Raw genomic sequence first — 14,794 nt, 5'->3', positions numbered from 1 at the left:
AAAACAATTAATAGTTCATCTTCTAAGAGAATTTCTGCATATCTTTAGCCTAATTGACACAGTGCTAATAAATTCTGTTGTTTGTCTTTGTATTTGTATATGTGTATGTATTTACTTATTTTTTACAAGAGAACTAGAAGTGATACAACGTTGGTGGGCTTGTTCCTCTTTGAACCTCCTAGCATCTAATATATGGGAAATTCTGCTTGTTGCCTGAATTACCTCTTAATTTTCTAGATTTATTTGACTGAACATCCTGGCTAGATACTGTTGTTCTTTTTCACTGTTTACTTGTATTCTTCTTGAAGCTGAGATCTAATTAGAAGATTTAGCAACATGAACAAAGCTGGCCTTTCAGTCTTTGCAGTTGTTCAAATAATCATTAATTCAATTAAGATAGAATTATCATCTTAAACGTCCTCATCACAAGAAAAAAATTTTTTGTAACTATCTATAGTGATGGATGTTAATTACACTTATGGGGTGATCATTTTGCAGTATATACAAATATCAAATTGTAACAAAACCCAAGTTCATCTGCCTGATGTGCAGGGAAGACAATCACTGAGACATTGAGTATGCAGCAAGGAAAGGGTTTATTCAAAAGGCAGCCAAATGAGGAGATGGGAGGGCAAGCCTCAAATCTGCCTCCCTACAGAAGGTCAGCGAAATTTAAAGGCAAATGAAAAGGCCTGGGTAAAAAGTTGCAGCTGTGCTTTTAGCCTACAGCTGCACTTAGTGGTCCCATTAACCTTTTGGTTACCAGTTTCAAAATCGTTGTATACCTGAAACTAATATAATGTTATATGTCAATTATACCTCAATAAAAAAAATTAAGGCATATACAAAGAAAAACCTGGACCTCAATACCCTCTGACACCAAGTAACTTTTCTTTTTTTAATACTTTTTGTGTCCCTGAAGCTGCCTTTCAAAGTGGCTAATGTCCCTTCCCCTCTAAGGGTCTGGGAAACTGCTGGAGACACTCTGGATGCTAGAAGGAGAAAAGCTGATGAAGTTCAAAATTGGCTAGACTGTGTCACAGTGGTCGTGGAATATCCGACAAGCTAAAGGAAGAAAAGATTCCAAATAACCAACACCTTATCTTCCATAGCAAGCTTCCCTCCTTCCTCAGTGCTGACAATGGATCTAGAGCAGATTGATCTGTACTCAGGGGCCTGTTTCTTAAGAAGTCATTGTGCACATTCATGGATAAGAATATGGGTACTAAGCACTTAAATAAGAGTTTCAACAGTCTCTTTCTTAATCTTTCACTTAGCAATAAATGGCTTTGACAAACATCTCTGAGCGCTGGTGCATGTGCGCATGCACACACACACACAATGAGAGCAAGATGGAGAGCAAGCATATGTTTTATTGCTTCTCTGTCCTTATTCAGAAGAATGTAAGAAAACCATGTTTTCCTCAGCCCTTAGTCTGTCCAAAGAACCAGGCTTCAGGTTATCTGCTGAAGAATTTAGTATTTAATCACATTTAGTCAACCAGTGTAGTCAAATGTCTATTGAGTGCTCACTACATTCAAGGGATTTTTGATACAACTTCTGGGTTGAATATTAAATTTCCATTTTTAAGCTTTCTTCTTCCTATATCTTGCATTCATTACTCAAAATTGATCCTTTCAGTATTGCTTACATTTTGAGTTATCTCTATTGCAAATTTTCTTGACTTTTCATTCCCACCTCTAACCTACCTGCTTCTAATTTTTTTTTAAAGATTTTATTTATTTATTCATGAGAGACAGAGAGAGAGAGAGAGGGGCAGAGGGAGAAGCAGACTTCCCGCGGAGCAGGGAGCCTGATGCGGGACTCGATCCCAGGACTCTGGGATCATGACCTGAGCCGAAGACAGACGCTTAACGACTGAGCCACCCAGGCGCCCCCTCATTTTCTTTACATAAATCCATTCTGCAAAAGTTTTGTCAGGAAGCAAGTGGAATTTAGAATTCTAGAGGTCTATTTCAAAATTATTATTAAAATTCACATGTTAATATTATTTTTACTGTATTTTCTTGAGCTTATGCTGGTGCCATTCTAAAATATGCTCTAATATATTAGCTCAGATAATCTCCATGAGAAAAAATTTATCATCAAAGGGGAGTTATTTTTATTTTACCATCATTCACAAAAATATATTTCTCTAAATCTTTATTTACTCATCAACTTAGTAAACAGTCTGTCCATTTTGTATAAAGGAATGTATAAGTTACTGTTGGTTTTTTTTTTAAAGATTGATTGATGATTGATTGATTTGACAGAGAGACAGAGAGAGCACAAGCAAAGTGACAGGCAGAGGGAGAGGGAGAAGCAGGCTCCTTGCTGAGCAGAGAGCTCCCTGCTGAGCAGAGAGCTGGATGCAGGGCTCAGTCCCAGGACCCCGAGATCATGACCTGAGCTGACAGCAGACACTTAACCAACTGAGCCACCCAGGCATCCCTAATTTGCTGTTCTTAAACAGTGATTGGCCTCGTGATCTTTTTCTTAATAAGGATAACAAATAAGCAAAAAAAATACCATTATAATAGCTGGTAATAAGTACAGTGGTAGAGATATACTTGACATCTCATAAGATAAAGGTAAGGATGTCAGAAGAGTGTTTTGGAGAAGGTAATATGTATTCCTTCTTGAAAGAGGAGTTAACTAAATAGACATAGTTGGTATGGATGTGGCCATGGGGAGAGTATCCCAAGTGAATGGAAAAGAATGTTAAAGGTCTTGGAGACATAAAACATATGACATTTTCAGGAAATTCAAAGGAAGTCAATGAAAGAACAGAAGACACTGGCTAACAGCATTTTCCCCTTCTCCCTCTAGCTTTTTTTTAAATTTTAAAAAAATGTTTTATTTATTTATTCATGAGAGTCAGAGAGAGAGAGAGAGAGAGAGGCAGAGGCAGAGGGAGAAGCAGGCTCCCCACCCAGCAGAGAGCCCGAGGTGGGACTCGATCCCAGGACCCTGAGATCATGACCTGAGCCGAAGGCAGACGCCTAACCATCTGAGCCACCCAGGTGCCCTCCCTCTAGCTTTATTGAAGTATAAATAAACAAAAAACATTGTGTAAATTTAAGGTGTACAATGTGATGATTTGATAAACATATATTTTGTGAAATGATTACCACATTAAGTTAGTTAACAGGTTTCTGAAGTTGTATAGCCTTGGTACAAATCCAAGTTCTATCCATTGTTATCTGTTACTGAATCTTTTTGTGCCTCAAATTTATATCTGTGTAATTGAGATAATTATAGTACTTCCCTTATAAAGGTTTGTTAAGGATTAAATGAATTAATAGCTTCAGAGTTTTTTACAGTAGCCTCTACCGTGTAGCAAATACTATTTGAGTGTTGACTGCTATTATGCTCTACCAAAGAGACTGAAGGGATATGTTCAGATTTTTATTTAACAGAATCTGTGGAATAACCAAGAATAATAGACAGTGGGATTCATAACTGCTCTCAATGAGACCAGACCAGTATAGTACATAGGTTAGGAATGTTGCATGCACCAATGAAGATGGTAGATGTGTGTATGGGGAAGAGGGAATAGGTGTAGTTTGGGCCTGAATCAGGACCTTTATTATATAGAGAAGAAAAATCTGTTCTGAAAAACTGGCTGTGCTATGGCTCTGCTTACAGAAATAGGAAAAAAGTAGGAAAAGGTTTTTTATTTGAACATCTTGATTTTAGTTGCCTATGGTACATAGTGTTGGAGCTATTTGGTAAGCAGTTGAAAATATGTCTGGAGCTCAAGAGCTAAATCTAAGTAGGACATTTAGATTTGGGAGAGAGTCATCATGAGAAAAAAAAAGGTAAATGTTTTTTGAAGTATGGTTTACAGAAAAATGGGTGAATCATAAGTACAGCACAACTTAATGAGTTTTTACAAATGAAATACTCATCACTGTATTGTAATCTGCAGGTAGTTCAGTTGAATACATGAAACATACATTCTAGTCTGAGGGTGGAGTTTTATTATAAAAAACAGAGACTATAAAACAAATGAACTTTAAAATAATTGAAGTTCTTGTGTTTATCAAACTTTGGCAAAGATATATGTAGTTTAGAGAAACCATTATTAAAATGCCATTTTTCCCCTTTCACTTCATTTTCACCAAATAAAATTTCTCAGCTTATTTCTCCCAAAATTTTCAATAGAACCCCAACCCTCTTTACAATCCTATTTTAAAACTCTGCTAAAAGATCTATTTTCTACTTGTAATTTAATGTACCACGAAACTCAGAGAACTAGGCTGTGAATATCCAAACCCTTTCAGAGAATGAATATCATCAAAAACACTAATAAAGAAGCATCAGGGGGCGCCTGGGTGGCTCAGTTGTTAAGCATCTGCCTTTGGCTCAGGTCATGATCCCGGGGTCCTAGAATAGAGCCCCACATCAGGCTCCCTGCTCGGCGGGAAGCCTGCTTCTTCCTCTCCCACTCCCCCTACATGTGTTCCCTCTCTCGCTATGTCTCTGTCAAATAAATACATGAAATCTTTTTTTTTTAAGAAAAAGAAGAATCAGAACCTCTTTAATAGGAAGAGAGAAGAGAAAAGAATGGGAACACTCATGGAACAGTATTTCTTTTTCAAATATGCATATATTTAAAAAGCTTTGAGAAGGAATCTCTGCAGCAGGGAAAAGATACATAAGGGAGATCTGGGGAGGAGTCATAGACTTCAAGGGAGAAATGAATTTTGGGGAAATGGAGATGGCCGTGATTAGAGTAGGTTTCAGAGATAATGTACGATCATTGGAAGTTTTTGGTGATTATAGTGATCATATTTGTTACTGGTGTGACCAGAGAAGAAGCTAAATTCCAGTGGTTTGGGAGATACATGGGGATTGAGAAGTAGAGGTAGAGAATTTAGATAGCTTTTTAAAAGAAATTAAGGTAGGAGGACCTTAAAAGAAATAGTAAGATTGCTGATGGTGATGGTGGTGATGATGGGGGAGATGCAGAATAGATGGGGAATTGCTTTAGAAAATCTGAGTGGTTTAAATGAATATTTTCTTAAATGCTGAGAGGAGAAGAATAGAGGATGAGAAGATAATGATATATAAATCATTGCTTGAAGTAGTGAGAACATATGGAATCTAGAACACAGATGGAAGGATTGTCACAGTCATGAGGAAGAATACTTCCTTCATTGGGACAGGAAGGAAAAATGGGTGTGACTGCAGACATTTTAGGGAGACTCACTAATGACACAGTAGTCATTAGTTAGAGAGGTAAGCAATGCCTCCAGATGTTTCTTGCTGGAAAATCATGTACTTGAAATCTGGTATGTTGCTTCCCTGAGAAATAATTCAAGGCCACTCGCTAACCCTTTCCTAATTCCGTATATAACACCTCCAAAAGGAGGAGGATAGTTTATGAATAGGTTAGAGTAAATAAGCCTTGCTTACTTTTAAAAGTAAATGAGGGATTAAAATTTTAGTTTATCAGAGTGTTTTTTTTTCTCTTTTACTCATATAGCTAGAACATTCAGCAAACCAACAGCATACTCTTAGATAAGGCCTATTTTTTTTTTTTTCTTCTGCCTTTTCTTGCCGCTCAGCTAGAATCTAGAAAGTAAGGAGGCTTGAGTTTGGACACCTGCCATATCATCTACATTTTTGCTTACTTGGTCTGCCCTGGTAGCTTCCTGTGGTTAACTCCTATTGTCAGGACCATGCAAAAATGTCCCTTCTTCAAAGAGATCTTCTAGTCTTTTTTTTTTTTTTTTAAGATTTTATTTATTTATTTGCGAAAGAGAATGAGAGACAGAGAGCACGAGAGGGAGGAGGGTCAGAGGGAGAAGCAGACTCCCCGCTGAGCAGGGAGCCCGATGCGGGACTCGATCCCGGGACTCCAGGATCATGACCTGAGCCGAAGGCAGTCGCTTAACCGACTGAGCCACCCAGGCGCCCCAGAGATCTTCTAGTCTTACAACTGAATCATGACTAGTGTTTTATTTGTGTGTCTCAAAATAGGCCATTTTTTTGTGTGTGTCAAACAATTATCAGTATTTATGATTGCATGTTGTTGGTATTGTTATTGTTTCAGTGTTGCTTTCCCACAAGACTATAAACTTTGGAAAGATAGGTACAGAGTATATTTTATGTAAGAATATATATTTAGCTTAGAGCATATAACTGGTCACATTTTAAACTTTCAGTAAAATGTGTGTTGAATAAATTAGAGAAGGATTAAAACAGTATGGTCTGCTTTGACATGAAGCTATTTAGGCCTACTTTAGGAAAAATGGAACATTTTTTTATGTGGTCCATTTTAGTTTACCAGACCTCACTGCATTGGGAAAAGGGACTAGGGATTCAAGTTGATAAGAATCTTACTGTATGGGAGCGCCTGGGTGGCTCAGTTGGTTGAGCGACTGCCTTCGGCTCAAGTCATGATCCTGGAGTCCCTGGATCGAGTCCCACATCGCGCTCCCTGCTCGGCAGGGAGTCTGCTTCGTCCTCTGACCCTATCCCCTCTCATGTGTTCTCTCTCTCTCATTCTCTCTCTCTCAAATAAATAAATAAAATCTTTAAAAAAAAGAAAGAATCTTACTATATGGGCTCTCTCCATAGTTTGGCTATTGTTGATACTGCTGCTATAAACATCAGGGTGCATGTATCCCTTCCAATCAGTATTTTTGTATCCTTTGGGTAAATATCTAGTACTGCAGTTGGATCGTAGGGTAGTTCTATTTTTAACGTTTTCAGAAACCTCCATACTGTTCTCCAGAGTGGCTGCATCAGTTTGCATTCCCACCAACCGTGCAAGCAGGTTCTCTTTCTCCGCATCCTCACCTATATCTGTTGTTTCTTGTGTTATTAATTTTAGCCCTTCTGACAGGTGTGAGATGGTATCTCATCGTGGTTTTGATTTGTATTTTCCTGATGATGAGTGATGTTGAGCATCTTTTCATGTGTCTGTTAGCCACCTGGGTGTCTTTTTTGGAAAAGTGTCTATTCATGTCTTCTGCCCATTTCTTTAGTGGGTTATTTGTTTTTTAGGTGTTGAGTTTGATAAGTTCTTTATAATTTTGGATACAAACCCTTTATCAGATATGTTGTTTGCAAATATCTTCTCCCATTCTGTCAGTTGTCTTTTAGTTTTGTTGATTGTTTCCTTTGCTCTGCAGAAGTTTTTTATCTTGAAGTGCCAATAGTTCGTTTTTGCTTTTGTTTCCCTTGCCTATGGTGACATGTTTAGTAAGAAGTTGCTCTGGTCAAGATCAGAGAGGTTGCTGCCTGTGTTCTCCTCTAGTATTTTGATGGTTTCCTGACTCACATTAAGGTCTTTTATCCATTTTGAATTTATTTTTGTTTATGGTGTAAGGAAATGGTCCAATTTCATTCTTCTGCATGTGGCTGACCAGTTTTCCCAACACCACTGGTTGAAGAGACTGTTTTTTTTTCCATTGGATAGTCTTTCCTGCTTTGCTGGAGATTAGTTGACCATAGTTGTGGGTCCATTTCTGGGTTTTGTATTCTGTTCCATTGATCTATGTGTCTGTTTTTATGCCAGTACCATGCTGTCTTGATGAATACAGCTTTGTGATATAGCTTGAAATCCGGAATGGTGATGCCTCCAGTTTTGTTTTTCTTTTTCAGAATTGCTTTGGCTATTCACGGTCTTTTGTGGTTCCATACAGATTTTCTTTTCTTTTCTTTTTTTAAATTTCCTGAGTTTGATTACTATATTGGTTTTATTTTTTTTAATATTTTATTTATTTGACACAGAGAGAGAGAGCAGAAGCAGGAGGAGAGGCAGGCAGAGGGAGAGGGAGAAGCAGGCTCGCCACTGAGCAGAGAGCCCAATTTGGGACTCGATCCCAGGACCCTGGGATCATGATCTGAGCCAAAGGCAGACACTTAACCCACTAAACTACCCAGGCGCCCCCCATACAAATTTTAGGGTTGTTTGTTCTAGCTTTGTGAAAAATGCTGTTGGTATTTTGATGGGTATTGCATTAAATGTATAGATTGCTTTGGGTAGTATAGACATTTTAAGAATGTTTGTTCTTCCATGCACCCTGATGTTTATAGCAGTATTATCAACTATAGCAAACTATGGAGAGAGTCCAAATGTCCATCGACTGATGAATGGATAAAGAAGATGTGGTATATATACAACAGAATATTACTTAGCCATCAGAAAGAATGAAATCTTGCCATTTGCAATGACATGGATAGAGCTAGTGTGTATTATGTTAAGTGAAATAAGTCAGAGAAAGATAAATACCGTATGATCTCACTCATGTGGAATTTAAGAAAGAAAACAGATGAACATATGGGATGGGGAAAAGAAAAAAAGGAGAGAGGGAAACAAACCATAAGAGACTCTTATCAATAGAGAACAAACTGAGGGTTGATGGAGGGAGGTGGGTGGGGGATGGGCTAGATGGGGGATGGGGATTAAGGAGGGCACTTGTGATGAGCACTGGGTGTTGTGTGTAATTCTACTCCAGAAATCAATATTGCACTGTGTGTTAACTACCTAAAGTTTAAATTAAAAAAGATAATAATAAATGTTTTACCAAAAAAAGTCTTACTGCAACTTTAAGATCTCATGGTTTGTTTTATATTTATCTTTTTAGAGCACAAAATTCCCCCTGCCCCCCAAAAATACAGCTGTGGTCCACAGCAGGATTAAGATGATTTTGATTCCTCTTTTTGTAATTCTACCAATAAGCACTGCAATATCACTGTAGGTTGTAAACCAGTTGTGGAAAAGGAACTGTTAATGATTTGGCTGACATAATGTAAAACATACTCATTAAACTTTAGGAGGACATTGGCAATGTCTGGTCAGGAAATTTAAATGACTTTAATAAGCTCCTAGGTTTTATTCTATTCAATTGGATGGTCTCAGCATTTCCCAATGTCGTTTGTTTCCTTTCTGTACTCTAACTTGATTTACTGTTTCTTAGTTAAAAAGAATGTGTAGGGGGGCAAAATTTGCCACCCCAAAATGTGTATCTTTGGCATGTGGATTATTTTAGGCTGATTACCTTTAAGAAACAGAAGACTCAAAAAGTTGTTTTTGTTTTTTGTTTTGTTTTGGTTTTGCCTCGTCCATAATTGCCTAAAAGGATTTAGATAGAGGACCTGCTCCAGGAAGGGAGCTATCACTATAGATAACTATAGTATAGTATAAGCTAAATGTAGGTAGACAGGGAGGAACTGAGCAAGGCCTGTTTGATCAGAGTCAGCTCTGTGTCCCATTGTTTCTGTATGGCCCAGCAAACATTTGTTTACCAAACATTTATTCTTTCCATTCTTCCTGTGAATTGCCTTCCTTTCTTTTGAAGCTGCAGACCCTTACCCCTTCTCCTTAGTCCAGAATGACCTATATGCCTCATTTTTCCTTTATTTGAAATTTCTTATGTTTATGTAGATTCCTTGTATACATGTAGTGAAATGTGATTTTTCTCCTGTTAATCTGTTTCATTTCAATTTAGTTCTTAAGACCAGCCAAAAGAACCTCAAAGGTTAGAGGAAAATTTTTCCTCTGCAACAAATGCAATCATCTGATTGCAAATAGCCTAACCAACTGAACACCAGACCCACAGGAAAAGAATTGAGCAACAGATTAAAATTAATTTTTGATGTCTAACACATCATTAGTCAGTAGGCACAAAAGCAAGCGATTATTTTTTTAGTTAATTGGAGTGCTCGACTGAAAAAGAACACAAAATACTTTGTTTTTATATTTAAAACTTTCATAGCAGTGCAAGTAAACCTCAAAAATGATAAGGAACTTGGTTTAGAGTCATCAACCCTGCTAGAATTAAGTCTAAAATTACTGAGAATCTTATAGCAAAATTATGTTGCATGTGTTTTTTAAGCCCTTCCCCTTTATGAATAAGGAATAACTCAGAAGGCACAGCAAGATTTGTTTACATAAAACATAAAAATAATTTCAAGCATACAGGGATTATTTCAGACCTTTGAGTTTCTATGCAGTAATAGCAGCTTCTTAAGTCCTAATTTTCCAAACATGCTGTAAAATCCATAGAGATCAACAAAGAAAGAAAATAAAACCACATAAAACTTATGTCAACAGCATAACTAGAAGTTAAAGAATACTATAACTTGAGATTACATTTAATAGGAAAACCCCTGAATCCAACACAACTAGGCTTTGAGGCCCAGGCTGAAGAGAAGATTCAGATGAGACTGCTTGAAAATCATGAGCATGCAGCAGGATAATGCTGGTGCCAGAACACAGATACATTTCTCTTGGAAAAATGAGGTCTTCACTCTGAGTGGGAAAATACTAAGAACAGGAACGAAACAAGAAGGATTAGAAGACTTGCTAGTGAGAATCCAAAGGAAGGGACCTAAAAGTATGGGACCAGTGATGACAATCATAGGAAGGTACTGCTTTTGGGGGAAATGGAAGCAAATTGTAAAGGAGTGAGTATCCCTTGGACTTTTGAAAATGAAGAGAAAGAACAAAGTAAATAAAGGGGATTAGAGATCGTACAGGAAAAAAATAATAATGCAGAATCCAAATATATGATCCTGCCTTAATTGTGTCATTCATTAAAGAAACTACACTTCACTTTAGCAATTATATTCTAACTCTAGAACATAATTAGGAAAATAGGAGTTATAAATGATTGTAGAGTTTTGACATGTTGATAAGCTAGTAACAAAGAACATAAATAACACTGAGATCTTGGTTTCTTTTTTTTAAGATTTTTATTTTTTATTTTTTGATAGAGACAGCTAGAGAGGGAACACAAGCAGGGCAAGTGGGAGAGGGAGAACAGTGAGAGAGAGGGAACACAAGCAGGGTGAGTGGAAGAGTGAGAAGCAGGCTACCCGCTGAGCAGGGAGCCCAATGCAGTGTTTGATCCTAGGACCCTGGGATCATGACCTGAGCCCTGAGCCGAAGGCAGACGCTTAACGATAGTAATTTATTATGTTTAAGTGATTATGTACATGTTCTCTATTTATGACTACAATTATTTTAAACAACACATACCTAAAATTCTATCACAGAGATCAATAGTGGCCTTTGTGCAGTTTAACAAATCTGACTGACATTCCATTCTCTAGTAGTATTTTTCCTAGACATTTTCAGATTTCCCTAATAAATGTAAATATCCCTTACCAAAAGGGTAACTTCTACTTGGTTTTCAGAGCTTCTTCTGTGTCTGCTGTTCCTAAAAAAATAACCAGCCTAAAATAATACATATGCCAAAAAGGTAAATTTTGGGGTGGCAAATTCTCCTTCCCTTCAGTATAATGGTTAATAGAATTGAATTAATGTTAATTTTCTTAAGTGTGGTAATATGGGTTTCCTTAATACAGGGAGAGGCATGACGAAGCATTTAGAGGTGAAATATGATACTCTCAGGCTAATTTCAGATTGTTTGGATGAAAGAGGTTTGTATGGGCATGTGTGTGTGTGTGGAGACAGAGAGATGGAACTGGCATGGTGATACATTAATAATTAGTATATTTATTCATTATACTGGCCTCTCAACTTTTCTTTGGGTTTGATACTTATACCCCTAAAATGTGAAAAATAAAATATAAATTGAAGATTTGGTTTAAATGCTTAGAGACATTGTTAACTGTATATTTACGAAACATAGAGTTTAAAAATTTTATCTCTTTTCCATAAATAATCCTATATTGGAGATCCATGGAGCATCAGTTTGAAGGAAACACTGTATACATGAATACCAAGAGTGTTGTGTATAGTGACCATCAGCTTGTGATATTTTTTTATGCATATAGGCTATTCTCAAGGAGTCTCTCCAGGCACTCAGGATATTCTGATATCAGCACTCAGTTCTTCCCTTTTATCCACAAAATAAGTGTATGGAAATCATAGTTGACTATTTTTGAGGAGGAAATATTTTACTTCTACCCTTTTAGTTCCTTTGGCTGTTCTAATAATCAAATTAACATAAGACAGATTAATAGAACAACAAATTTAATTACATATGTATGGGGGCCTCCATAAGAATATGCCATCTAAAGACAAGCTGGACAGTTGAGGTTTATATGCCATTTTGAGCTAAAGAATGGGACAGAGGCCTGAGGCTTCAAAGGGCAGAGAAGAAGATCACATGTGGTAATTAGATGTTTGCCCTGCACATAGGTCATTTAGATAAAAAAGTTATCTTTTGGTGATAACTCTTTCTGTACCAGGCCCCCTATCTGAATTCTTTTAGGTAGTTAAGGAAGAGGTAAAAATCTTTCTTTAGTCTGCTGGGTCTTGATTGCCTTCAGCTCAAATTAGCCATATACCAAAGTGGCACATTTTGGGGGAGACTTGTTCTGAACCCCTGGACTACGATAGAAGTTTGACTTAGAATAGACTTTTAAAAAGGGTTGACATTATTTTTAAGGGAGGGTAGTAAAATTAGTGCTGGAATAGATTAATGCCTATAAATTTGGATTTTCTTTTTGTCTTGAGACCATTAATCTTTTATGAATGTCAAGGGATTGTTGTATAATGTGTTACTCAAGTTGAACTAGCTATAGCATGTGGATGTTCATGTTATTTCATTTCTGTTTTGTTCCCTATATACTATGAAATCTCATTATGAGGATATTTGATAATGCTAGATTTTACTCAATTTCACCATAATATTGGGCTTAATATTCTATGCTTATATTGTGTGAAATACTGGTTTATAAATAAAGTATATTACTTTTAGAAATCATAACCAAATTGGATATACAGAATGCAGTGAAATGAGGATTAAATGATCAGTTAGGACTCTAGCAAGACCTAGTAACCAGAAAGAAAAAAAATTCAATGAAAACTATTGTGTTGTATTTTCAGTTTCATTGCTAATGCATGTATTTCCTACTTTTCTATGAAAAAGAAGCTAAAATGTCCATTATTCTTTTTAGGCCTTGCATACTTGAGAAATCTATTTTTCTATGCCCTTCTGTGGCCTATTTTATAATGGTATCTCAAGTGCAATTCTGAAAGCATATATGCTGTCATAACAATTGTGCATCTACTCTCATCTCTTACAAATTATACTCTTAGATTAATAGACTGCCTTTGCATGCTACATACTTAATAGTTTCCCACATAAGTTATATATAATTGTTCACTACTAGTTACTTTATTCGTAAATGCTTGGCTTTCACCAGTGTTCTATGATGGCAAGTTCACTTATAGAAGTGTTTATTTGCAAAAATATATCTATAGGAATCATGTGTGGGGGAGGAAAAATAATTTTCCTTCTACTCTTCTAGTTTCTTTGGCTGGTCTAATAATAAAATTGACAAGACAGATTAACAGGAGAAAAGTAAACAAAAGTTTAATAAAATGTATACCGTTTGTATACAAGGGAGAGACCCCGAAAACTCACTCCCCAAAATGGCCAAATCCATAGCTTAAATACTATCATCAGTTAAGACAGAAGATGTTTGGGGTGGGGAGCCACTTGGGAGAGTTCTAGAAAACACGGTAAACGAGAGTAAGGTTGTTATGTAGATTTAAATCCTTGTCTTCTCCATTGATAGGAGTTTCTAGGGATTGAGTCATCCCCCTCTTCCTGGTACAGCAAAGGAGACACCCTTACAAATGAAAATTTCCCTTATACATGTAAATGTCTCTTTTAAGGATAACTTCTATTCCATTTTCAGAGCTTCTCTCATGTCTCTAGTTTCTTAAAAATAAGTAATAAAGGATAGTTGGAAGAAAGGCAGGGATAAGGGTCCCGCCCCCTCCCCGCCCCCCTAAGAGGAAACCACCCTTAAAAGTATTTTATACCACCCTGGAAGGAGCCCTCCACCCTTTCCCATATGAATGAACAAAAACCTGATTGGGTGACGGGCACATGGAGGGTTAATCAGATTAAAACAGCCCACACCAAAGAGCACATAAAAAACCCCTAGATTTAACTCCCAAATCAGCAACCCCCTCGGGTCCCTTCCCTCTTTGGGAGCTTTGTACTATCGCTCAATAAACTTTGCTTTACTATCATTCAATAAACTTTGATTTGCTTCCCACCACTCTTCATCTGGTCTACCTCTTCATTCTTAGAAGAGGCATGGCCAAGAACTGCGGGCACTAAAGGAAAAGAAAACCTTAAAGTAATCAATATGACGGAGAGGCATATCTTGGGGTGGCAAAATTTGATCCCCTTAAGTTTGTACATATTGTTTTACATCTTTTAATTTTGAGGTACTCTGTAGAATGTTACAGTTTGTAGTGGTTCATTTCTTGGAAGGAAAATACGCGTTTTTGTGAGAAGCTTATATTTATGATAATGGCTTTAGTTTGCAAAGTATATTCATGTGCACTATTCATGTCAACAAATGTTTAAATGTGTACTTAACTATGTTCCATATACAAGGTTATATACTAGAGAGAAATTAGAAAAAGGAGGAGGAAGAGAGGAGAAAGCATGATCCAAGACTCAGGAGGTAATAAAGGACAGATCCATGACAATTTTAACTTTTACTAATTACAAATTATTCCAGTCTTACAAAAAATAACAAAGAATCACTAGTCTATCCAAAACCCAGATTCAAGGTGTGATTTTTTTTTCGTATTTGATTGGTATCCTTTTGTTTTAGAAATAAAGTGCTGGCAATATACTGAGAGGCCTCAAATTTGATGGCATTTTCCTTCCTGCTCAGAGTTATACACTATATAAAGTTTGACTATACTCTACCATCCATATTTTTATAAATCTAGGTATTTGTTTCCAGTTAGAAACAATATTCTAGTTTTGTGTATTTTGCCTTTGCATAAATTGTGTATTTTTTTTAACTTTCATTTTTCATTGTATTAGGTTTT

The sequence above is a fragment of the Mirounga leonina genome, unplaced genomic scaffold, assembly GCF_011800145.1.
Source record: "Mirounga leonina isolate KUSES-001 unplaced genomic scaffold, KU_Mleo_1.0 Mir_101609, whole genome shotgun sequence".
NCBI lineage: Eukaryota > Metazoa > Chordata > Mammalia > Carnivora > Phocidae > Mirounga > Mirounga leonina.
Note: the sequence above shows the minus strand (reverse complement) of the source record.